Source organism: Nelumbo nucifera, chromosome 8 (assembly GCF_055504915.1).
Source record: "Nelumbo nucifera cultivar China Antique chromosome 8, China Antique-T2T, whole genome shotgun sequence".
NCBI lineage: Eukaryota > Viridiplantae > Streptophyta > Magnoliopsida > Proteales > Nelumbonaceae > Nelumbo > Nelumbo nucifera.
This window is the reverse complement of record NC_142656.1, coordinates 28,949,507-28,975,706: the sequence shown is the minus strand read 5'-3', so window position 1 is coordinate 28,975,706 and position 26,200 is coordinate 28,949,507. Positions and strand designations below refer to the sequence as shown.

The following is a 26,200-nucleotide window of genomic DNA, read 5'->3' as shown; positions in this document are numbered from 1 at the left end:
CTCAGTGATGCCACACTATCTTAAGGTGATCTCTATTAATCTATTTAGTTCAGTATATTTCTTTATAATTTGATTTTATTACTTATGAAATATCTTATCATTTGTTAGTTTGTTTCAGTTATTGGTAGATAGTAACTAGTGGCTGGTATTATTTTGGCTATTCATGCATCGCCATGACTATTTATGGAATGGGAAGAGCTCCAATGTTTATTACTTTTCAGTTTTTGGATTATGAAATGGGAAAGGTCCACAAAGCTGTATGTCTTTGTTTCTAATTTTTCTGTCATAAAGTTTGTTTGCAGCACTGATAAATTATTATTTTCTATGTTATGATTCCAGGAGTTAACTAAGTTCATAAACCATTGCAATGAGGTGAAGGCTGCCACTGAATTGATGTTTTATCCTTATATGAGGTGAAAGCTTCACTAAGTTCATAAACCATCACACTCAATCTAAAGTCTAAAGTCAACAAATGAATATTTCTTAGTTGATTTCAACACTTCGAAAATTCCTTACAAGCATTCTTCAATTTAAAAGCTACTTAATAGCAAGAGAAAGTGAAACAAACACATTGAAACCAATGTTGTAAAAACTGAAGAGAACATCAAGCATCGAACCACTTTTAACCACTCCAACAACCATTGTTGTCAAATAACTTGAAGATTTACTAGCCTAATAGAAGGGAGCAAACTCATGCTTCAAGCCAAGAAACTTAATATTTTATTCACAATTATAATGTCTACTTACTATATACAGATGATGATATATAGAAAAATCAAATCAAATTCTCTGAAACATTAAAAAGTAAACTAGGTTATGAACTTATGATTTTTATTCCTTTATTTTGAAAATAAGCTTCGAAAGAGCAGAACTCAGAGTTCAATGACGTTACTTATTGAAGAGACTGAAAGCCTCATTGAGCTCTGAGGTTTGCTCTTTGGTGAGCTGCTCGACCATTGATGTTTTCAAACAATAAAAAACCTAAAAAACAGTGAAATGGATTTTTACCTGAACCAAATGCCGCCGATGCGTGAATGAAATTGAGAGCGAGAGATTGAGATGTGCGACTGTGTGTGAGAGAGATTGAGATAGAGAGAGGAGAGTGTGAGAATGACCGAGAGAGAGAGAGAGAGAGAGAGATAGAGAGCGAGAGAACGACTAAGAGAGAGAGAGAAACAGAGAGGGCAGGAAGGAAATGCGCGGGGGAGGAAAAGGTCACCCTGCACCTTTTCTCTTTTCTCGGTGGGTCTTTAGTAGCAGTTTTAACTGACTGCCGCTAAAAACAATACATTTCTAGCCACTGTCACCCTACTGTCACCTTAAAAACTGCTGCTATAAGTCATATTTTTTGTAGTGAGAGCTACAGCTATATATCAAACCAACAGACGACTACAGCTCGAATCATGTGGTAAGCAAGGATCCTAACATACAAGCTTTGGTATTCAATGTTTGTGTAATTCGTGAGACTGATAATTGGTTTTGTTAGATCCATCATTTTGGTGACTAGAGAATTTAGACTCTTAAGATGCTCCTTCTCATCTTCTGAGAGCTTCCCTTTGCAGAAAATGCGCTGCTTGAGGTTGTGATAGGAGTCTACTTGGGCAGTTTCGTCTTGGGTAGACCACAAGTATTCACGATAGATCATGGCAAATGCAGCCAGCACCAGAAGCAGCTTTGCATCATATACGGCTATTTCTTCACTAAACCAAACATGCATTTTATGCATTATTTTTCATCTCCATCTACACCTAGACGCTTACACATGCATAACATCTACCCCATTTATAAACAATTTACTTCTATCACAATAGAGTAGACAAAATACAAAATAATATATAATTATTCTAAATTGTTGATGATCCTTCTCAGAACTTCTATTAATTAACTACTTAGTTTAATTACTATTTCTATTCACACACAATATTGTCTAGAATTATTTCCTCGTGCAGGTTTAGAACAAAATAAAAAAAAAAATGGCGATTTCAGGTGTTTACCATTTGTAAGAATATAGGAGTAGCTCCAATAGGTGATAAAATGAGAGAATTAAAGTTGATCGATATATTATTTTTTGTAATAATGTTTATTAAAAAATAAAAATGAAGGGAAAAGAAAGTTGACTAATCAAGTCCAAATAATGTTTATATAAAGCCCCATTTTAGTTGATCTCCTGAATTATTTGAAGAAGCTCTGGTTTCAATGGACCCTGCAGCATCGTAGTCCAAATATATCAAGTCCCATTAATTTTCGCATTATGGTGTACAAAACCTAGAGAATAAGACTCAGTTTGGAAGGAGTACAAATATAAATATATAGAGTACAAAATCTAGTATTTTGTATGTATTTGCACTGTACATATTTATATCCGTACTCTTTCCAAACAGAACCTAAAGGATAAAAATAGGGTTCAACTAAACTATGGTAATATCTCGAAAAAGCTTAGGGCCAATCAACTGGTCAAAAGAGGTCATGATCAATCAATAAAAATTCATCAAAGGTGCTTTGATTGGTCAAAGCTTTTCAGATATCATATCTTTCTGGTATCATAAATTTTCCCATGAAAATATAATACAAATTAACTTTATATAAACATGTTTAACTAAAACCAACATAAAATGTTCACTTTATATAAAGCGCCATTTTTGTTATTTCTTGAGGTATTATTTATTACCTTGGAAGACTGATCATCAGGTACTTCATTCTCTGTACGTGTTTGACCTTGCTCTTCCACAATCTGCATTAATTATATGTAGTTCAGCCCATCAGTTATACATTCTTACAAAGAATAAAAATATAAAAAAAAAAAAAAACAATAAAGAGAAAGAGAACCCATCACTCTTCAATGTCTATGTCATCATCATAGAGGTAAATGAAATTCGAATTAGCATATGGGCAGATTCCCTTGGGCCTTGGAGGGGAAAGATTGGGCTTATATAGAAATCCCAACAAAGAATGCCCACGATTCCCTCTCTTCCCCCAAAATATGCCACTTCCAAATATCACTTTCTCTTCTTTTTAGGACCAACAATGCTACCGCCACGAACACTAGAATTGATTTAGTCCATGTTCATGCTAATTTTAGTCCAATTAGTACTGATTCCTCGTATATGGTGCTTGGTACATTTGTAAGAAGAATCACTTTTGTAGGGCTGGCATTGCCACGTTTTGCTGCATGGTATGATCTGATACATACCCCCATATTCTTTATCTTTTGGGCATTGGAATGAGTGAAGCATATATACCTTGTTTTAGTCAGTCCTTGGAAAAGGAAGAGATACCAAGAATAGATAAGCTTAGTGGATACGAGTCTATATATGCTGTATCTTTTCATGCACAAAGTGACAATTCAAGTCTTTTTTTCTCTTTCTTTTTATGTCAAGCAACAATCCAAGTATATATGCTCATGTTCATGAAACACCAGATTGAACTGGGTGTGTTGCATGTTGGCATATTTGATGATTATCCAAGTTTTCATGTTTTCTTGGATATCTGATTCTCATTCTGAACTTGTAAATGTAATCCTGAAGTCTTAATTAAGATGTTTTGTATAAAAAACCTGTACAGAAACAAGCTCAAAAATCAAAATAATCAAAGAAAGATAAGAGTTCAACTGAATAAGCATTCTCTAAACCTAAAATTGTTTTTGAGCTAGACTATAGGGAAGAAAGCGGAGTTTAATTATGATAGATGGAAGGTTTACAGCTAGACAAATGGTTAATATTATCTATCCTACTGCCACGCCAACCAACATAAGTCGATCTATGCAGAAGGACTTTTAGGGCTGTCATGGCGGTCATTACCTTTGAAGGATGGGGACAACCTTGTCCCCGTTAGTGGGGATGGGGACGGGGGATAGGGATGAGGATTTTTGCGGGAACGGAGATGGGGAGAGGTTCCCCGTCCCCGCCCAGCCCCATTGCCATTCCTAGTACTATATGTGTTATGTTATTCGAGCGTGTGACTTATATGACCTGAAAACGAACTGACCACTGGTTTTTCGAGTCAACGGTTTGACTGTTCAGATTGAACGAATGGGCCGTTCTGACAATAAAAATTAAAAAAATAAAAAAATGACCAAAAACCATTGAATGGGTCAACGGTTCGACTAGGGACCGAGATTAAAATAAAACGGAACTGGTTGCCTGAATGATTTTTTATTAAAAATAAATAAAAAACAGCCAAAAACCATTAAACGGGTCAATAATTCAACTGTTCGAGTCAATAGATCATTAACCAATTTAATGATTTTTTGGCCAGGGACCACATCAACGGGTTAACAATTCCATACCAGCCCCTGCGAAGCAGGTCCCCTCCGCTACTAATTAAGAATTAATATAACTTCTATCTATTGCTCTTTTACTCAACATTCAAACCAACTTAACTTAAAAATGGATCACATCCCGATTGGGTTTACTTTTAATTTGGACAAACACAAACAAGTATCTACTAATAAAAAACAATATTCCAAAGGCAACAAGTATATACGAGGTTAGACTGGGCTAGCCTCTCCAAATACATTACTAATAAAAAGAAAAAGGAGAAACAGATAATACAAAGATCAGCCATCCAACCATGACCATTCGTGCAATTATTTTATTTATTTATTTAGAGGAAAGATATTATTCTTTTGTTAGACGACTACTACTCTCGTAACATTAACTTATCTAAGCATTGACAATGAGAGCATCCACACCGTTTCCATACTTCTTTGCTAAATCTACACAGTTGGTTCAGGTGCATCTTCATATGCTTTTTCATATTTTATAGAGAATTTCAACAATTTCTTATCTCGTGCAATAACCAGTATATTCAATTTGTAATCTTTGTAAATTCAATGAGGGCTAATTTGCCACGACCGATTAAGAAAATGTCACGCAGGCGTGATCTGTCGGTAGGATGACAACTCAGCAAGAGGAGCCTAATCAACAGTTTTCAGAGTTCGGGTGTTCGGTCACCTCGGTATAAAGTCAACTTGGCATAGAGTCACCTCAGCATGGAGGCACTTCGGCACCTAAGCCAGTTCGGGTCCCAAGAACCGAAGTGACACGTAATCGACTCTAGAAGCTTCTCAGTGGACTTCGAACCTCCCGGGATCACGCCGTGTAATAGCAAGCCTTATCCTCTCCCTGCCTGGATCGGGCAGTAATGATAGACTTTATTGATTGATATGTTACTCCTTGTCTAAAGCAGAAACGGATCTCATCTACTCAGGCTGAAGATCCCGGAACCGTTTTGTGTGACCCACGGCAACTCAACTATATAAGGGCATCAACCCCTCCAGGGCCTAGGTACATGCAATTATTTGCATTCAAGCTCTCTAGCATTCAAGCTTTTAGCACCACAGCAAGAATACTAACCTAAGCATCGGAGAGACCTCACCGGGTCATCCACCCCGGTCTCTCTGATCTCTGTTTTGCAGTTTGATCCAGCTCACCCCCGCGAGCAACACCCAAGAAACCTTCCAGCTAGGAGCTTTCAGATCGCACATCATCAATTGGCACCGTCTGTGGGAAACAATCGAAAGGTCATCCCAATCCTAGTTACAATCTCAATCCGAATCTCAACCTCAATGGCATCATCTAGCCACAACGAAAAGAACGACATGAACATCACTAGGGAGCAAGAGGAGCAAACAATCACTCCCCAGGGTTCCTCGGTGACCATCGAACAGTTCACCATCCCCCTAACTATCTTCAGGGTTCCATCACTGTCTGTGCTGCCCACTACCCAACAAGTGAGTGCCCCACTCCCCCAAGTGAATGCCACATTCTCGGAACCTTCTGTGGTTCCCCCTAGGGGCGGGCACTCCTAGTTTAACGACCTCGTCTAGAGCGTCCAGATGATGCATATTCAAATTCAGTAGATCCACCAATTCCAGTAATTTCAGCAGTACTATTTCTATCAATAGTACCAGCAGTAGTTCCCACCACTACAACCGAACCAGCCAACAAATCATCATCAAGGACAAGCTTTGAACCAAAATCAGCACCAGGCTCATCAGACTATCTGCCAGTCTCCTCCCCACGATGAGAGAACTTCGCAGGTACCGGTCCCTCCCTCAGGACGGACCCCACCGCAGGGTATAGTAGGCGACCGGCGTACTCCCCCTGCTTCCTGAAGAGAGAGCTTGAGGGATAGGGCTGAACCCAACCAGCTCGAGAGGTGCAGTCAGCAATCTCTACATCAAGAAAATATAGATCGTCAGCTCGGGGCTTGAGGTACGGTCTCGAGAGGAGACCCCTCGATTCCCCGCAACAGCCAGCACCGAACACACAGCGAAGAAGAAGCGGCGAGAAAAACCCCTAAACCACCTCACCCCACAATTCGGAGCAAGATCGAGATACCTGATAACACTAAGACTGGAAGTACAAACGCTGCACCACCAAAGAAGAAGCAGCGGTGACGTCGAAAGACTCGTCGTTCCTCAACAAGGAACAACCCGCTAGTGAAGCCCAGCCATCCAGTAGATCAAGGTCGAGAAAGAGAGGAGGTAAGTTCGGTGGCCACAAGAATGGCGCCTGCTCTGTTGAGCTAGCCATACCCCTTGTCACCCGAGCTCCTGGAGGCTCCAATGCCAAAAGATTTCAAGGTACCACCACTAGACAAGTATGATGGTCTTTTGACCCCAACAATCATGTAGACGCATTCCAGTTCCAAATGCATCTTGTCGGGGTTAACGAGGCTTGCATGTGCGTGGCTTTCTCTACCACATTCGGAGGAGTAGTTCGGACCTAGTATAGAAACCTCACGCAGGGTTCCATCAGAAGCTAAGCATAGTTTGCGGATATGTTTACGGCCCACTTCATTATCAGTAAGAAGTGCCCGAAGTCGCAAGAGAGCCTTCTGAACGTGGTGCAGAGGGAAGGAGAATCAAATTGAAGCTATATCAAGCGCTTCAACGAGACGTGCCTACAGATACCAGACCTTGATCCATCGGTATGCCTCACCGCGGCATGTAAAGGAATTACTTACAAGGAGTTCAAGTGGCACGTTGTGGCAAACAAGCCGAAGAACATCACGGAGTTCCTCAGGCTGGCTGATCAGTTCATTAGTACAAACGAGGAAATAAAATAGAAGACCGACAACTAGCAAGGTAAGAAGAGGAAGAGAGAGGAAGAAGGAACGAGCAACAAGCAAAAAAGGAAAAAGAGCAAGTCCTCGAGCTCGAGGAGTAAGTCCCCCTCATTAAGTTATAGGTCGGGTCGGCATTCCAGAACCCTGCCAGAGGAGAGAACTAACTATACCCCGCTTAACGCAAAGCGAGGAGAGATCTTGATGGCCATTACAGACTCCTCCATCGTTAGATGGCCACCCAGGCTATGGGGAAACCCAACGACCAGGAACCCGAATGTTTATTGTCACTTTCATCATGACCATGGTCACAGCACGGAGAATTGCAGAAACCTCCATGATGAGATCGAGGAACTCATCCACCTTGGGTACTTGAAGAAATACATTTTGTATGAGGAGAAAGGACAGGGGGGCTAATAAGGAGATCGGAAGAAAGACGCCCCAAAAAGCAGCAGGTAGAATGAGCAGCCACCTCGCCCGCTACCAGAAGAAAGACGATCCGCGGGGTGATCAATATGATCATTATAAGATCCATTGTAGCAGGGTGCACAGTAGCAATAGGAAAGACTTCAGTCCAAGAACTAGAGCATGAGGCAGACAACCCATCCAAGCGACCTTGGATCGAAGAACCCATTTATTTTACCGAGGATGATGCTCGTGGGATTCAGTATCCTCATGACGACGCCCTAGTCGTAAAGGTGATCATCAAAGACTTCAAAGTGAAGCGGATCTTGGTGGATTCAGGCAGTTCGACCAATATCCTCTTCAAAGGAACCTTTGACAAGTTACAACTACAATAGAGCAATCTGAAACCAATGAATTCCCACTAATAGGGTTCAACGGAGAAGAAGTTAGGCCTATAGGTCGGGTTACAATACCAGTAGAGGCGAGCACATGGCCGAATATTGTACGGTTCGAGCACACATTCTTGGTGGTCACGACTCCTACAACGTAATTATAGGTCGGCCCATCACACACGCTTTACGCGTGATAGTATCAACTTACTATCTCGCGATGAAGTTTTCGACAGATAACAGAGTAGGGGTCATGCGAGGCGATCAGCTCGAATCACAACTAGTAAGTACCAACAACAACACTATGCGAACTGTGTACATAGAGGACCTGCCTCGGTGCAGCATTCTCGGGGGCATAGAAGAGGTCGCTCCGATGTTGCAAGAAGAACCGAGCTAGATTGACCCACTCGTTGATTATCTGCTCCACGGGATCCTACCTGTAGAATGTAATGCAGCTCGGAGGGTAAAGCGTCAATTAGCACAGTATGTCCTTATAGACGGACGGTTGTACAAGTGATCCTTCACGCTCCCCTACCTACGTGGCCTGCGACCCTCAGAAGCTGAGTTCGTAATTTGTGATATCCATGAAGGATTATGCAGAAGACACTTGGGGGGCAGAGCCCTCACCCAAAAAGCATTAAGGTAGGGCTACTATTGGTCCACAATGAAGGCAGATGCACTCGAGCTCGTCATGAAATGTGATAGATGTCAGAGGCACCCCAACATCCTCCATCAACCTGCTGCCGATTTGAAGTATCTTACTAGCACGTTGCCCTTCTCGTAGTGGGGAATCAACATCCTCGATCCTTTTCCGCTGGCAACCGAGCAGAGGAAGTTCTTGGTCGTGGCAGTGGACTACTTCATGAAGTGGGTGGAAGCCGAACCGTTGGAAAGCATTACAACCCGAAATGTTCAAAATTTCTTCTGGAAAAGCATCATGTGCCATTTCGGACTGCCCAAAGTCTTGATTTCAGATAACGGGAAGCAATTTGAAAACATCAAATTTTAGAACTGGTGTGCCAAGATGGGGATTCGGCAAAACTTCACCTTGGTAGCCATCCACAAGCAAACAAACAGGGTGAAGTGATGAACAGGGCTATCCTCTGTGGATTGAAAGTTTGCCTCACACGAGCTAAAGGGTTGTGGGTGGACGAGCTACCCAGTGTCCTTTGGGCCTACCGAACTACCACCAAGACCGCGACCGGAAAGACACCCTTCAACCTCACATATGGGACAGAAGTTGTGATTCCAGCAAAGATTGAAGTATCGACGTTGCAGCTGAAGCTTACAACGAAGAGACAAATGACAATGAGCTCAGAACTAACTTGGACCTCGTCGATGAGGTATGTGATCTAGCCCACATTCGAACCGCAGCTTACCAGTAGCGAGTAGTTTGGTATTATAACGCCCGGGTCAAGAAGCAACTATTCTGAGTGGGCAACCTAGTCCTCCATAAGGTAAGGGTACCTGAGCCCAGCGTGGGTAAGCTCGATCCGAATTGGGAAGGACCCTAATGGGTGAGACGGGTGTTCGGAGAAGGAACCTATGAGCTTTAGACCATGGAAGGGAAACAGGTACCTCGAGCTTGGAATGTTGACAACCTAAGGAGATACTATCTGTAAACCGCAACGTAAACAAAAATGGCTAAGTCCATAGGGTCACCGAGCTGATCCAATGGACGATGAACTGGAGAGAGGACCTTAAGTCACTCCCAGAAGCCCAAGGGCTATGGTGCCGAGCTGACAAGAGACCTCGGCACAAAATAAGACCCAGTCGCCTCTCTAGCATGGGCAGAAAAGTCCTAGTCGCCTCTTCGGCATAGGCAGCTTAAGACCCGGTTGCCTCTTCAGCACGGACTCATTAAAACCCAGTCGCTTTGGCAAGGGCAAGGCGAAGTAGCCCGGGCATAGATAGGTCAGGCATGTACTCTACAGTGTTTGTTCACCCCAAGTGTACAATAACGATTAGATTATTCCTATTCGAGTCGAGCTCACCAGCTCAGGAGTAATCTACACTTAGAAAAAAAATTTTGCACACAAAGAGTTTTGCAAAATACTTGTATTCCATTGATAAAGCACTTTAAGTACATAGTAACAAAAAAAAAAGATTACAACTGTTTAGCCAAGCTCAGAGGCTCGAGACATCAAATATTTACAAAGGGGGTCCAAGAAAAGAGGCATCAGTTAGTCCGGGGCTCCTCATCCCCAGAAGAGGCATCGGCGGGTAGATCAGTCTCCATGTGGTCCTCGGCGACATCATCTCCCTCTCCCTCTCCTGCCGTCTCATCATCGAGAAGGTTGTCGTCGCTCTCCTCCTCTGAGTCTGGGTCCTTAGTAGCTTCAATGGCCATCTCCTTGGTGATCTTGAATGTTGTGATGGCACTGAAGTCGAGGTGGGGAATTCACGCTACGTCAACCATCTGTTAAGCTTAAACCCCTTGCGGTAGCCTGCTGTCCTGACCTCGACTAGCTTTTCACGATATTCCGCCAAAGACTTGTATTCCTCGACCACCTTGGTCTTGTCCTCCTCCATCGCATGGAGCAGAATTTCAGTCCGCTCCTTCACCAACACCTCGAGGTTCTCTTTCTCTCTCTTCAGATTCACCTCATGCTCCACTAGCTCCTTCTTCTCCGCCATCAGTAGAGTCAACAACTCCTTCTTGGCCCGTGCATCGTTCTTCAGTTGGTTGATCTTGTTGCGAGTTAAGTTGAGCTCGGAGTGGGCACTTCGGGAGGACTCCTCGGCCCCGAGAGCTCGCTTTAAGTTCACCTCGGACTGGTAGGCCAGGGCATGAATTGAGGAGTTTACCTTCCAAAAGAAAACAAGTATAATTATGAAGAAAATCTAAGTATAAAGCAGCCTAAAGGTTAAGTACGTACCACCATGCAATGCGTTGCCGCTCTGGCCCCGAGCTGAGCGATCAGTAAGTCAGCCCAATGAGTGACCTCCTCGGTGAATACTGCATCCTTGCTTTTGAGGAGGTCGAACTTCGGAGTAAAAATGCTCCAAGTAGAAGTATCGCTACTCGACGGAGTGGTGGTCGCCTTCACGTGTTGGGGCTCGAAAGATGTGGTCTCCTCGGACATGCGAGACAGAGTAGCCTTGCCTTGTTCCTCCTCAACCAAATCAATCACAGGAGGTTGTTCAGCGATTAGTGGGTGCTCGGGGATGGAGGCACCGACGTTGGAGGTGGTGGTCTCGGTGTGGAGGCGAGCCTTCTTGGAGGCCCTCTTCTTCTTCTTCCCCTTTTCCACTAGTATTTTTTTTCCTACTTTGGGGATTACCTCACCGGTTATGGCTGCAAACATCTCATAGAGAGATTGTTCAATGTAGTTTTTCAGGATGTGGTGAATTTGCACCCAAACATTTTGCATCCAAACTTATTTCACTTCCTCTAGTTGATCTTCACCGGTTGCTTGGGGATCCATGCATTTCTTGCGAAGACTTCAACTTGGGAGACTATGGCTTGGGTTCAGTGAAAGATGCGTCCCTTGAGAATACGTTAAGTGATACATTGAGATTCCTGACATGGAGGGACCATAACCTCCTCCCAATGTTCCCTTGAGAGTGTCTTGTAACATGAAAGTTGCTCTATGAGGCATTGAGAATGTTCGTTCTGAGGGTCTTTCATTGCTGTAGTGTAGAGAGAGTGAACTTTCTACTTGAGGAAGTAATCCTTGTGTAGCATAGTGCTTCAGAGGCAAGAGGCAAAATTGAGAGTGGAGGTCGTTGGCTATAAATGGCAAGCACCTATAGTAGTTGAGAAGGGTAGGTGAGAGATATTAATTAAGGCTAAGGTTGCAACGCCCATTAGATATCCAAGACTCCAACCTTTTCTCATCTGCTGGATAACTCCAATCATGTCTCATCTCTAACTCTTGATCAATCTCTCTTAATTGTAATCTAATACAAGTCTTCTAATTGTTGTTGTACTCTTACTATTTCCTCATACTATTATATAATGACAAGGGTTCTGGTGTAAAGACATCACCATTGAACCATTCTTTTTCAAAATTTGTTTGTTGATTCTTAGTTCAAACTTGGTATCAGAGTCATTCCATCATGTCATCCATCAATAATTTGGCTACAAGAGGTGTCAATAACCTTGACACGGTAGTATCTACTATCACGCCTGAATTTGCAGCAACCATGCCCAATTTAACACCCTATTTGCCATAAAGGTAAATAATAAAAATTATCTACTCTGGCATGCACAACTACTCCCAATTCTCAGAACTCACAAAGTGATGAGAACAGTTGAAGGCAAAACACTGGCACCCCCTGAAGAGATCGTTGATTAAGATGATTCATCAAAGAAAATTCTCAACCCAATGTATGATCACTAGTATCAATTGAACCAACTGGTATTGAGCTGGATTGTTTCATCACTCATCGAAGGTGTACTCGGCCTGGTTCTAGGTATGTCCATGGCTGAAGTCTAGAGAACATTAAAAATCTCGTTCATTTCACACTCCAGATCCATAGTTCTCCAACCACGGAGACAACTTCAAAGTCTAAAGAAATGTACACTTTTTATTTCTGAATATGTTGAAAAAGCCAAGAGTAATGATTCACAACATGGTAGAGGTGGAGGTGGTTGTGGCAATTACATTGATAGTCAAGATCATGGTTGGGGACGCAACATTATAGTTTGTCAACCATGCAATATTCCTGGTTGTGAAGTATGGAAGTGTCCTCGCTGATTTATGCTTCATATTATGACTGAGTTACAAAATCTTTAGTTTTAATTAGACTATGGTGAGTCTGATCATGTGAAAATCAATAATGGAGCAGGGTTGCAAATTAAAAATATTGGTTCTTTAATTTCTCAATGTGGTCATCACTTTCAATTACAAGATATTTATCATGTTAGACAATGTATGCCCTTAGCTCTAATTAGATTGATGTATATATTGTCAATTATTGTAAATGAATAAAGTGCATAATTGATTCATGTTATTATGGTATGTTTCTGTGTAAAACCCTTAAACTGACACTTATGAGACTCGTGTTAGACACAAAAATCTGTAGAGTTCTCTCTTGTTCTTGCTATCCCTACCGAATTCGATCTCCACTTGTGGATCTGATCAAGAAAGGTTCTTGATATTGTTTCTTGGCTGAAGAAACAATCTAAAGTCATGCTCACCAGCCCTTGTTTCATTCTTGCTGAAGAATTTCGGTTCTTGCTGAAGAGTCGTCCTGTTGATCCTACTTCACCACACATTGTCATCTTCAGTGGAGGAGGGTTTTGGTCTTCTCCTTGGGTGTGAACACCTTCATTGAGAGTTATTGTTACTTCGTATCTGGTAATATCCCTCACTTCCTATTGGTTTCAGATCTAGTCCGGTTTTGGATTCAATAATGAACCTTGAAAATGCAATTTTCTAAATTAGGAATGCGATTCTCGGATGGGAGTGAAAGAAAATTTTCAAATTTTTTCCAACCTTCCTGCAGGGTTTGGCCATCCATATGATGGATCTCCCATCCCTTTCAGTGGTATCAGAGCTAGGTTCACATTCTTGAACCAAAATCAGATCTGATCTGAACTTGCCTAAATAGGCATAAACGATTCTACCCGATTTGCGTAGATTAGGTTTTTTCTAAGAATTTGGTTCTCAGCTATGGGTGATTGATCTGAAATTAAAATATTTATTTTTTGCAATATATTTAGAACTGTTCTATTTATATTTCTTAAAATCTGGGTTATTCATATGGTGGAGATCGAATTTCTTTAGGTGTTGTGAATCTGCGCATCTGTTACTTTATTCTATTTATTCTAGGTCTGTAAATAATTAATTTTTTTTATTTTTCTAGACGGAATGTATAGAAATTTGATTCTGAGGTAATAAATAGAGAAATTAGGTTTTTTCTTTTACTTTTCATCAGAAGAAACTGTTGGAAGCGCGAAGGAGAAATTTTGCAGATTTGGGTTCGACAATTTGTGATTTGTAGTTTTGGAAACTGCAAACTGTGAACTAACTTTTGTTTTGCAGGGTTGCAGCCTTACGAACAACCCTCTTGCTATTGTTTACTGATTCTTGATTGTTATGCATCAATTTTGTAATTTCAAATCATGTTTTAAGAATTGAATCTTGAATTAAACATCAAACCCTAAACCTATTCGACACAGATTGGACAAAACTAGTTGGACCGAATCTGTGGTTCGATTAAGGCTGTTAACAATCCTGAAATTCCATATATGGGCCAAGGGTTTAATTGCTAATTGCAAAGTGCAATTCAACCCACATCTGTAAAACCTAGTTTTAATTTGTTAAAACTACATAAGCCCAATACAGCATAAAAGCTATATGGGCCAAACTACTATTTGCAGTTTAGCCCATATACCTAGATAATATTAATTGGTAATATTATGGATTTTAAATGGACTTAATTGTGAGTTCTACAATTATTAATTGATTGGATCAATTATGGATGTTGATACATGTGATGTGATGTACTGTGAACATGGGCTATAAGCATTTGGCCCATGTAAATATGTTAGTGGCTCTTTCGCACACCATGGATGAATGCACATCATTGCCATGGTGTCCATAAGATCATTGGATGATCTCCCTGCATGATGGGCCCCACATCAGCTTTCTCCCCAAGAGGAACCGTGCGGAACCCTAGCCGTTTAGGGCCCATCCAAATCGGACTTTGAGAAAGTCAGTGAGAGCCACTTTGGTCTGACCTAAATAAAACTATGGCATATTTATTCATTCCCTCCTGAAAATATAAGTGCATGTGATAGAGAGATTCATATGATGAACTCTCTAATGGCCTTTCATCATTAGCATGAAGATGGGTCCTTCAGTAATGAGGAGATGCATCATAAAATTGGACTATCCATTTGCTGTTGGATCTGTTGGATTGTTTCTTAAGATGATAGGGGCATCATAGACCGATGTGGAAGGGGCATATCCTAAAATGGAAGACTCTCTCACAGTACCTTGGCGTTCACGAATATGATGGGTAAGCACTTACTTAACAGGAAAGTTTAACCTAAAATGGCAATGAACTTTGTCTGACAGAGGCCAAAGGGAAAGCTCATTGGATGAGATATGATCCCTCACAGAAGGTGGTGGGGTTATGTAGCTGAAACAATTGGCTTCATCCACTGTATGTGGTTTCCTACATTTCTAAAGACATAATTTCGTAGTCTCCGTTACTGAGATAGGAGGGAAATCTCAGGGATGAACAAATGGAAATGGAACATAGATTAAAAGCCATATCTATGTAGTAAACATGAATCAATTTAGGTTGTGGAATAATAATCTGCCTTGCCTTTTATCAAAAATGCAAAACGGACAATTCGCCAAATTGTTGGACGATAACAAACTTAAGGGCCCAAATTATGCTGACTGGTTCTGTAACCTTATGTTGGCATTAACGTCCAAGAAATTGGACAAGGTTGCTAAGAACCTTGCTCTGGATCATCCAAGTGATAGGGCCTCTGAGGCACGTAGGAAAGAGTATCAAGAATGGGAATATAAGAATTCTCTTGCCCGGTGCTACACCATAGCCACCCTCGACAATTCGATCAGATCGAAGTGTCCAAGGATATCCTAGATAGTCTAAGGACCATATATGAAGAGTAGAATCGTTCTACTCGTCAAAAGGTCTTGAAGTTGTTCATGATCGCTAAAATGACTGAGAGCCAGATGGTTCATGACCATTGTCTTAAGATGATGGTTTACATCAATGAACTAGAGGCACTCGGGTCAGGGCTAGATCATGTCACCAAGGTTGATGCCATCCTAAATTCCTCACCTCCCTCCTTCAATTAGTTTGTCATGAATTATAACATGAATAAGATAAATGTTAGCTTTCAAGAACTTGGCAATATGTTGCAGAGGGCTGAAGAACTGATTAATAGCCATGCTTGTTAAAGGTGGCAATTCGGGTAAGAAGAAGATGAGGGCAAAGAAAAAGCCTTAGAAGAAGACTAGCAAACCGAAAAATCAGAAGAAGGACAAGGCATCAAATGCATGTCACTTTTGCAAACAGACCGAACATTTGAAGAGGAATTGTCCTCAATATTTGGAGACTAAGAAGCAAGGTAATTTTGAATCTTTTATCATAGAGACCAATTTGTTGGTCACTTCTACTTCCTGATGTATTGACTCTAAGGCTTTGGTTCATGCGTGTAACTCACTACAGGGGTTCAAGATAAGCAAAAGACTAAGTAATGGAGAAATAATACTCTACTTGGGGACTTATGCAACAGTTACAACTACAGCCATAGGAACTATAGAACTAGTTTTCAGATAAGGAACAATTGTACTTAAAGATTATCTTTTCATACCTAATTTAAATAGAAATTTGATTTCTGTCTCAAAATTGTGTTTAAATGGTTATTCTATCTTATTTAGTAATGTGATTACTATTAAACGGAATAACAAATTCCTCGTATACGGAAAGCTTGAGAATGATCTCTATGTTCCTCACCCTTCTCTAAAACCAACATTACCAAAACTACGTCGAAAATAATCTCCATGAAGAGGACTCGTGATACAGTTAGTCCCACGTGCCTATGGCATTACCGACTTGGCCACATTAACATAAATCGTATCACAAGGTTGGTAAAGGATGGTCCTTTGAATTTTCTAACTGTAGAAGATCTTCCAACCTGTAAACCTTGCCTTCAGGGTAAGATGACGAAACAACCATTTACCGGTAAGCCTGAAAGATCTACAGGCACACTTGACCTGATACATACTGATGTATGTGGTCCCCGAAATGTTAGGACACGTAATCAACACATTTATTTCATAACCTTTACCGATAATTATTCTCAGTATGGTTACATGTACCTAATAAGACATAAGTCTGATTCCTTTGAAAAGTTGAAGGAGTTCATACAAGAAGTCAAGAAACAGTTAGGGAGAAAAATTAAGACCCTTCGATTAGATCGAGGCGTCAAGTATCTCTCTGATGAATTCAGGGACTACTTAAAGGAAAACGGGATTGTATCACAACTGGCTCATCTTGCTACACTGCAATTGAACGGTGTGTCAGAGAGGAGAAATCGAACTCTATTAGATATAGTCCATTCACTTCTCGTCCACTCAGAGTTACCCACATCATTTTGGGGTTTCGCATTAGAGACTGCAATTTACATGTTGAATCGGATTCAATCCAAATTCGTTCCTAAGACTCCATATGAGCTATGGACCGGTAAGAAACCAAGTGTGAGACACTTGAAGATTTGGGGTTGTCTGGCACATGTTAAAAGAACTAGTGCTAACAAATTGGAATCCAAGACCAGTCGTTGCATATTTGTATGTTACTCGAAAGGCTCTATAAGTTACTTATTCTATGATCCAAAAGAGAAAAAAGTGTTTTGCAGTCGAAATGCCTACTTCCTAGAGGAAGATTCCATCCTGGATAATTTTCATCAGGAAGTTGTTCTTGATGAGGAGAGTCCAGGGGTAGTAGGAGATGTTTCACAAGCTCCAGAAAATAACCAAACTAGAAGGTCTACCCAAGTATCCAGGCCTCCATTTCATTACGGCTATGACCAAGAAAGTTACTTGGTGGAAGCCACAACCAGTGAGGAGGATCCCATGACTTATACGGAAGCTATGTTGGACATAGATTCTTTGAAGTGGGTAGATGTCATGAAAGCTAAGATGAACTCAATGAAGACCAATGGAGTCGGGACTCTAGTAGATCTGCCCCCTAGGGTAAAAGCAATTGGTTGCAAATGGATCTATAAGAGGAAGAAGGGCCCCGATGCTAAGGTTGATACCTACAAGACTCGTGATGAGGGCAGATTTGGCCCTCCAGTGAAATTGTGACACCTGGCACCTCATTCAAACCAAGTGCAGCCTCTTGACAACTGGGCAGCTCGGGCAGCTCGGCACAGCTCGGGCAGCTCGGCATAGCTCGGGGAGCTCGGTATAGCTAGGGGCAGCTCAGCATAGGCAGCTCGCCACAGGCAGCTGGCCACTCCGCAGGCAGCTTGGCGTCTTATGAAGAGCTCGCCACTTAGGGGCAGCTCGGCACTTACAGGTAGCTCGGCATAGGTAGCTGGCCACAGGCAGCTGGCCACTCCGCAGGTAGCCTGGCATCTTACGAAGAGCATGCCACTTAGGGGCAGCTCAGCATAGGTAGTTCGGCACTTAGGGGCAGCTCAGCGTATCGCAGGAAGATCTCCTACCTGACAACCGTACCTGATAGATCTAGAGGCCTGCGCCCACGTCTCTCGCTAGGCGGCACCATGCCTGCCAGTCCTGAGAGTTGTCCCTTGACTGGCAGAGCCGTACTCTGTAGCAGTCGCCTGCACCCGCCACCTCAACTCTGGTAGTAACGGCTGAGGCAGAGAGACAGAGGCAGTTACGCCTGACTTGACAGAGGCTGTTACGCCTGATAGGACACCACTATATAAGGACTCCGACCCCTAAAGACAAGGGGGAGAGAATGAAAAGATGGAGGTAATCCTTGCTCCTAGCTCTCTCGTTTCTCTCCAAGCTCCCTACAATCAGAATGCTAACTTAGGCATTGGAGAGTCCCCATCGGGAAAATACCCCCGGGTCCTCTGATTCAGTTCTCGCAGGTCCTTCAGCTCCCGCCACAGGCAAAGGAGAGGAGATCACCCCATGCAAAGGGAAGCCAAGTAGTTCTCCACCAGGGAGCTCGTCACCAAGTAGCTCACCACCAGGGAGCTCGTCACCAAGTAGCTCACCACTAGGGAGCTCGTCACTAGGTAGCTCACCACCAGGGAGTTCGCCACCAAATAGCTCATCACCAGGCAGTTCGCCACCAGGGAGCTCCATCATCCTCTGAGTCACAGGCCACCTGGGAGCAGGTCAAATGACGAGGTACTTAGCCAAAAAGTTGGTACATCACAAAAAAAATTGGTACGTGACCAGAAATGGTTACATCAATTGGCGTCGTCTGTGGGAACACGCTACAAAAAGCTTAGTTCTCATCCTACAAAAGCTAAGTCCTATTCTCCTAGAAAGCTAAGTCCTCACTTTTTAGAAATTGAAGCTCTCGCTTTATAGTTTACATTTTTTATGAACTCAAAGACTACGCAAGGAGCTAACAGACTAAGTTTACTTTCAATTCAGTTAAAGCCTCATCAGTCTTCTTCGCAAGGTCCCCCTACAAAGATGAGCTCTTCGTGGCTTCCGCGGGAGTTGGCGGCCAACAGACTACATAGGCGCCCTTACTGGTCAAGCCTTCCAAGGCTCCCTTGTGAGCTGGCGACCTAAAGTTAGTAGTGCCGCCCCCGAAGGTCGAGCTCCTAGTAGCTCAACCTAAAGTTAGTAGTGCCGCCCCCTTGTGGGAGTGGGTGACTGGCATCATGAAGCTGATGCAACGCAATCATAGCTCTAAGGCACCCACCTGGTCGGCTCGGCACCTCACTAGTAGCTCAACACCTGGTCAGCTCGGCACCTTGCAGGTAGCTCGGCACCTGGTCAGCTTGGCACCTCACAGGTAGTTCGGCACCTAGTTAGCTCGGCACCTCACAGGCAGCTCAGCAACTAGTCAGTTCAGCACCTCACAGGTAGCTCGGCACTTGGTCAGCCCGACACCTCACAGGTAGCTCAGCACCTGGTCAGTTCGGCACCTCACAAGCAGCTCGGCACCTGGTCATCCCGACACCTCACAGGTAGCTCGACACCTGGTCAGTTCGGCACCTCACAGGCAAAGCCTACGAGCCATATTACTACTTAAGACCCAGTCGCCTCTTCGGCACGAGCAAAGTAAAAAAAGAGTGGACTACGAGTCACTCACAAAAGCCTACGGGCCACATTACTACTTAAGACCCAGTCGCCTCTTTGGCACAGGCAAAGTCAAAGAAGAGTGGACTACGAGTCGCTCCCAAAGCCTACGGGCCACATTACTGCTTAAGACCCAGTCGCCTCTTCGGCATGGGCAAAGTCAATAAAGAGTGGACTACGAGTCGCTCCCAAAGCCTACGGGCCACATTACTGCTTAAGACCCAGTCGCCTCTTCGGCATGGGAAAAGTCAAAAAAGAGTGGACTACGAGTCGCTCCCAAAGCCTACGGGCCACATTACTGCTTAAGACCCAGTCGCCTCTTCGGCATGGGCAAAGTCAAAAAAGAGTGGACTACGAGTCACTCCCAAAAGCCTACGGGCCACATTACTACTTAAGACCCAGTCGCCTCTTCGGCACGGGCAAAGTCAAAGAAGAGTGGACTACGAATCACTCCCAAAGCCTACGGGCCACATTATTGCTTAAGACCCAGTTGCCTCTTCGGCATGAGAAAAGTCAAGAAGAGTGGACTACAAGTCGCTTCCAAAGCCTACGAGCCACACTATTGCTAAATACCTAGTTGCTTCCTCAGCATGAGCAAAATCAGCAAAAGTGAACTATAAGTTGCCCCTAGAGCCTAAGGGCTACACTACTGAACTGGCGGAGACCTCCTCACCTTACAGGTAGCTCGCCACATAAGGAATTGGATCAGCACTTACTAGCTCGTCGACTTACGGGCCAAAAGAAGAAATCTACTCCCTTCGTTGAGTTGCTCTCAGCTCGGGAGTGGGGGGGCAAATGATGAGGGCGGATTTGACCCTCCAGTGAAATTGTGACACTTGGCACCTCATGCAAACCAAGTGCAGCCTCTTGACAATTGGGCAGCTCGGGCAGCTCGGCACAGCTCAGGCAGCTCGGCATAGCTCGGGGAGTTCGACATAGTTAGGGGCAGCTCGGCATAGGCAACTCTCCACAGGCAGCCTAGCGTCTTACGAAGAGCTCGCCACTTAGGGGCAGCTCGACACTTACAGGTAGCTCGGCATAGGCAGCTCGCCACAGGCAGCTGGCCACTCTGCAAGCAGCCTGGCGTCTTACGAAGAGCTCGCCACTTCGGGGCAGATCGGCACTTACAGGTAGCTCGGCATAGGTAGTTCGACACTTAGGGGCAGCTCGACGTATCGCAGGAAGATCTCTTACCTGACAACCGTACCTAACAGATCCGGAGGCCTGCGCCCACGTCTCTCGCTAGGCGGCGCCGTGCCTGCTAGTCCTGAGAGCTGTCCCTTGACTGGCAGAGCTGTACTCTGTAGCAGTCGCCTGCACCCGCCACCTCAACTCTGGCAGTAACGGCTGCAGTAGAGAGACAGAGGCAGTTACGCCTGACTTGACAGAGGCTGTTACGCCTGACAAGACACCACTATATAAGGACTTTGACCCCCAAAGACAAGGGGGAGAGAATGAAAAGATGGAGGTAATCCTTGCTCTCTAGCTCTCTCGTTTCTCTCCAAGCTCTCTACAATCAGAATGCTAACTTAGGCATTGGAGAGTCCCCGCCGGGAAAATACCCCCGGGTCCTCTGATTCAGTTCTTGCAGGTCCTTCAGTTCCTGCCACAAGCAAAGGAGAGGAGATCACCTCATGCAAAGGGAAGCCAAGTAGTTCTCCACCAGGGAGCTCATCACCAAGTAGCTCACCACCATGGAGCTCGTCACCAGGTAGCTCACCACCAGGGAGTTCGCCACCAAGTAGCTCATCACCAGGCAGTTCGCCACTAGGGAGCTCCATCATCCTCTGAGTCACAGGCCACCTGGGAGCAGGTCAAATGACGAGGTACTTAGCAAAAAAGTTGGTACATCACAAAAAAAATTGGTACGTGACCAGAAACGGTTACATCAGCTCGTCTTGTGGAAAAAGGGTATACTCAGAAAGAGGGAATCGACTATGAGGAAACCTTTTTACCTGTGGCCATGCTTAAATCCATTGGGATCCTGCTAGCTATAGCAACATACCATGACTACGAGATTTGACAAATGGATGTCAAAACCATATTCCTGAATAGAGATCTTACTGAAGATATCTATATGCAGCAACCACAAGGATTCATTGCTGCAAGTCAAGAACACATGGTATGTAAACTTAATCGATCCATATATGGACTTAAGCAAGATTCTAGAAGCTGGAACATGCAGTTTGACTCTACCGTCAAACAGTTTGATTTTGAGCAAAATCCGGATGAGCCCTGTGTTTAAAGGAAGACATTGGGAGATAAAGTTACGTTCCTAATTCTGTATGTAAATGACATTCTACTCATTGGGAATGATTTAGGGATGTTAACTATGATGAAAGTGTGGCTTTCACAGTAACAACTCTAGCCTTGTGATCATGCCTAAGTGATCTTTCCACCTAAACTTGATTATGAAGGCCATAAATTGTTGTATAGTAAGAAAGGAATTATATATGATACAAAACAGAGGTCAATGACCCAATAGATTGGTTACTTGGCATCCCTTTATTTGTAGAGTGAATGCCAATGGCAAGTTTTACTAGATGACCCGTGTATGTCTCCCTCCTTGGATTCTATGTTCTGATTGATTTTCTGGTTTTAGGATCGATCATCGATTCTATGCTCACATCCCCACATAGTCCAAAAAAATATAATAGGAAGAAAACTTGTAGAGCATAGACGTTTATTTTATTAAGCAAGCCAACGACACAAGCACACAAAAATCAAATACAAGCAAAATCAAGCATTTGTAAGCCCAACTAGGGTTGTTCATAAGAAGGCCCAACCCGACCAAACTGACTAACCCAGACCGATCCAACCTGAGTTTGTCGGGTTTTCATAAGCACCGGTCGGTTTCGGGTTGTACAAATTCATAAACCGATGGTTCGGATCGGTTTCGGTTTTCTTGTGTGAAAACCGAAACCGACCCAAACCGAACCAACTTAGTTCCTACTTAACTAAGTTGCCTCTATCCTAATTCCTAATTACAACCTAACCTAGTCTTCTAGTTCCTATTTAACTAAGTTGTCTCTATCCTAGTTTCTATAGTCTTTTACACCAAATAGGCAACCAATTAGGCAATTACAATTAGAATTAGGTGTCCTTTTTTACTTAGATTAGAATTTAGAAAGTTTCTTGAAATATACAAATTTCAACCTTCTTTCTATTAAACAGTTTGACTTTCTATTTTCTTGATAACTTTTGTCTTCTATTCTACCTCTAACTTTTTAAATATATTTCCAGAAAATATCTTAAAAACTTCAGTTTTCAGTTTTCAGTTTTCAATTTTCAGAATCGATATTTCCTTCTAGGCTTCTATGTCCTTTTTGTACAGGAGCAAAACCGAAACCGACCCAAACTGACCCAACCCGACTCAAACCGATCAGGTCGGTTTTGCTTAACACTGGGTCGGTTTCGATTTCCATCTCAGGTAACCCGATCAGGTCGGGTCAGTTGGAAAAACCCCAGAAAACCGACCCAACCCGACCCATGAACAGCCCTAAGCCCATCAAAAGAGAGAGACAAACGAAATAGACGACGCTGGTATTTCCCAAATCTAGCCAATAAGCCAAAAGCTCAAAACTTCATGGCTTCAATCAACTAGCAATCTCCTAAGGAGCTTATTATTATTAGAAAACCAAACCTGATTCGAAATTCTGAATCCAAGCAAGCCTACTGGCCTGATTCCCTTGCATAGCATGTGTAAAGAAAGGTCTTCTCCATGGAACGATCACATTTCAGACACTTGAGAACCATTCTGGAAAAGTCGGCAGTGGTTTGAGGGACAACCTGCCGGAGAGAATGCTCCTGCTGAGCTGCTTGCAACACTTTCCAGAATTTGTCCTCTGTTGGGGTTTTGGCTTTACAACAGGAAATTTTCATGTCGAGCTTCTCAGAGCATTTACTCCATTCCTCTCCGTTGAATTTGAAGAACTCCTTCACCTCGGCAGACCCTTGGAAGATAATGGCCTAACGATCCGCAATGGCGTTGAAGCTTGACATGGGCATTAACTCTTTCAAGATTTCTTCCTCATGGAACGGCTTCTCACAGTTTTCCATCCTCAAGTACTGGTAGTTCTCCAGATAACGCCAGAAATCTATGATTCTCTTCGGCCAGGTGACGGATTCATTTCCTTTCTTCTATTCCAAAGGCTGGAAGAAATGTTGTTCATTGTCCTTGGTTATGGTGCTTAGGATACTCTGCAATTTTTGCTCATCAAGAAAATTCGTCCCCATGTAGACGATTGCGATATCCATCTGGTTGAGCTTTTCTGTAATATCTTTTATTTGTATCACAAAGCTCCTTAACCACTGAACATCAGAACCTCCAAGCAAGCACAATGTCTTCCCCATCTGATTCAGTTATATAGAAGCTTCACATGAGAGAGAGAGAGAGAGAGAGAGAATATGAAAGAGAGAGAGAGAGAGATGTACCGATAGAATTTTGGTGTCCAAGCGATTAAAGATGAGAGCCCATTTCTCCTTGTTCCAACGATCTTCTTCGTTTCGCCAGAGCTCAGCTTCCTTATCCTTGGAGAAAGGGTGAGCTCTAGTTCCCCAAATCTCAATCATGGGAAGTGCATTGGGGGAGATGATCTTTCCTATCTAGGACAACCAGTACGGGCTTCTTCTGGTAGTTCCAGCATTCCTTGATATAACACTTGAATGGGTGTTTGACGGCTGAAGGTTTGCACCAGAACCATGGCATTTGGTTCTTATCGGCTTTTGGGTCTGGGTCTTCTTTTTTCCCTTCTTCTACTATAGGAAACCAGATGACTTCGAATAATGTCTTATTGTATTCTTTATAAATTGTTATTAGAGCCTTGAATTTTTCTGAAATGTTCTCCTGGTAGTAGTCCAAGTCTGAGATGAATAAGCCAACTGATTTGTCCTTGAAAACTTCAAAATTGACTACATCCTGCCAAAAGTCATGCATTAATTTCAGCACGTTAATTAGCTCTTTGCTTTGCATTGGCCTGAGTTAAATTATGGTTGTCATCTGTCAGTAGCTTCCTGCCTTCCCATCCCGCTTGAGTCCTGCTCCTCCAGCTGGCTTGATGAACAACTTCTTGATTAAATCAACATCTGTATGACTAGGTTTTACAAAGCGGTCCATTGCAAAGTTAGAACAGTCTGCAAGTGGTCCCAAACAACTTCTGTCAGATCTTAATTAACTGCGGTCTGGACTTTTCATACACTATTATCACCCACTCTCTATCCAGAATTTTGGGCAGATTGCCCCATTTATTAACCCCAAACTTTATTGTTGCTGGAGGGGAAATGAATCTATAAATGAGTTTATTAAAAATCACTTCTGGATAGAGAGAGCTACCAAACCTGCTTGTTCTTTTAAGTCATTTAAGAATTTCTCCGCATGCTTTAATTCGTCTAGTGGCTTTAATAGTTGTTTTGTATTCAGCTTCATCTCTTCGGATGAATTCGTATACCTGTGACAATAAAATAATTTTGTGAATTAAATAGATAGAAACGAACTGAGTGAGAGATAGAGAGGGAGAGACATACTTCACTTTTATCAATTTCATGGTGGAAGAGAAGCAGACAACTACAGCTCGAATCATGTGGTAAGCAACGATCCTAACATACAAGCTTTGGTATTCAATGTTTGTGTAGCTGGTGAGACTGATAATTGGTTTTGTGAGATGCAGCATTTTGGTTACTAGAGAATTTAGATTCTTAAGATGCTCCTTCTCATCTTCTGAGAGCTTCCTTTGCAGAAAATGCGCTGTTTGAGGTTGCGATAGGAGTCTACTAGGGCAGTGTCGTCTTGGGTAGACCACAAGTATTCACGATAGATCATGGCAAATGCAGCCAGCACCAGAAGCAGCTTTGCATCATATACGGGTATTTCTTCACTAAACCAAACATGTATTTTATGCATTCTTTTTCATCTCCATCTACACCTAGACGCGATTTGCCCTCACAATAACACATGCATAACTTCTGCCCCATTTATAAACAATTTACTTCCACCACAATAGAGTAGATAATAAGGTACAAAATAAAACATATATACATATATATATATAACTAATTAAGCTAAATTGTTGATGATCTCAGAAGTTCTATTAATTAATTAGTGCAATTACTATTTCTATTCACACAATATTTCCGACCTGCAACTTGAATCTAGTAAGAATAAAATAAAGCAAAATAAAAAAAATGTCATTTCAGGTATTTGTCATTTATAAAAATTTAGGAGTAGCTCCAATAAGTGATAAAATGATAGAAAATTGATTGATATATATGATACTTTTTGTAATAAAATATTCATTAAAAATTAAAAATTAAGACAAAAGAAAGTTGACAAAAGTGGTACAATCATGTGCATGGAAGACCATTAACAGCACCCTTAAGAAGAAATGATCTATTGCAAGTTGAAGCAGTTAGAAGGGGTAGACATGAGCAAAAATAATGGGTGTAAGTAGTTAAAAAAATAATTTAAGTGCTAATACTTTAACAATGCATATGACATTAAATAATTTAGGGGTGGATTCGAGCCGAACCGAATAGTACTAGGCTCGTACTATTCCAATATTTAGCAATAGATTGGTTGTCAATATTACTATATCAATGGTTTTAATCGTC

General features: G+C 42.6%; 1 protein-coding gene across 1 annotated transcript in view; it reads right to left on the bottom strand.

Moving 5' to 3' along the window:
- The window catches only part of LOC148789804 (protein SIEVE ELEMENT OCCLUSION A-like), a 42,017-nt gene extending 16,758 nt beyond the window's left edge, over positions 1–25,259 (bottom strand). Inside the window, exon 1 of the mRNA XM_088893946.1 lies at positions 25,118–25,259. The gene's annotated coding sequence lies outside the window, so the exon portion shown is untranslated. The remainder of the gene's footprint in view (positions 1–25,117) is intronic.
- Positions 25,260–26,200: the final 941 nt, after the last annotated feature.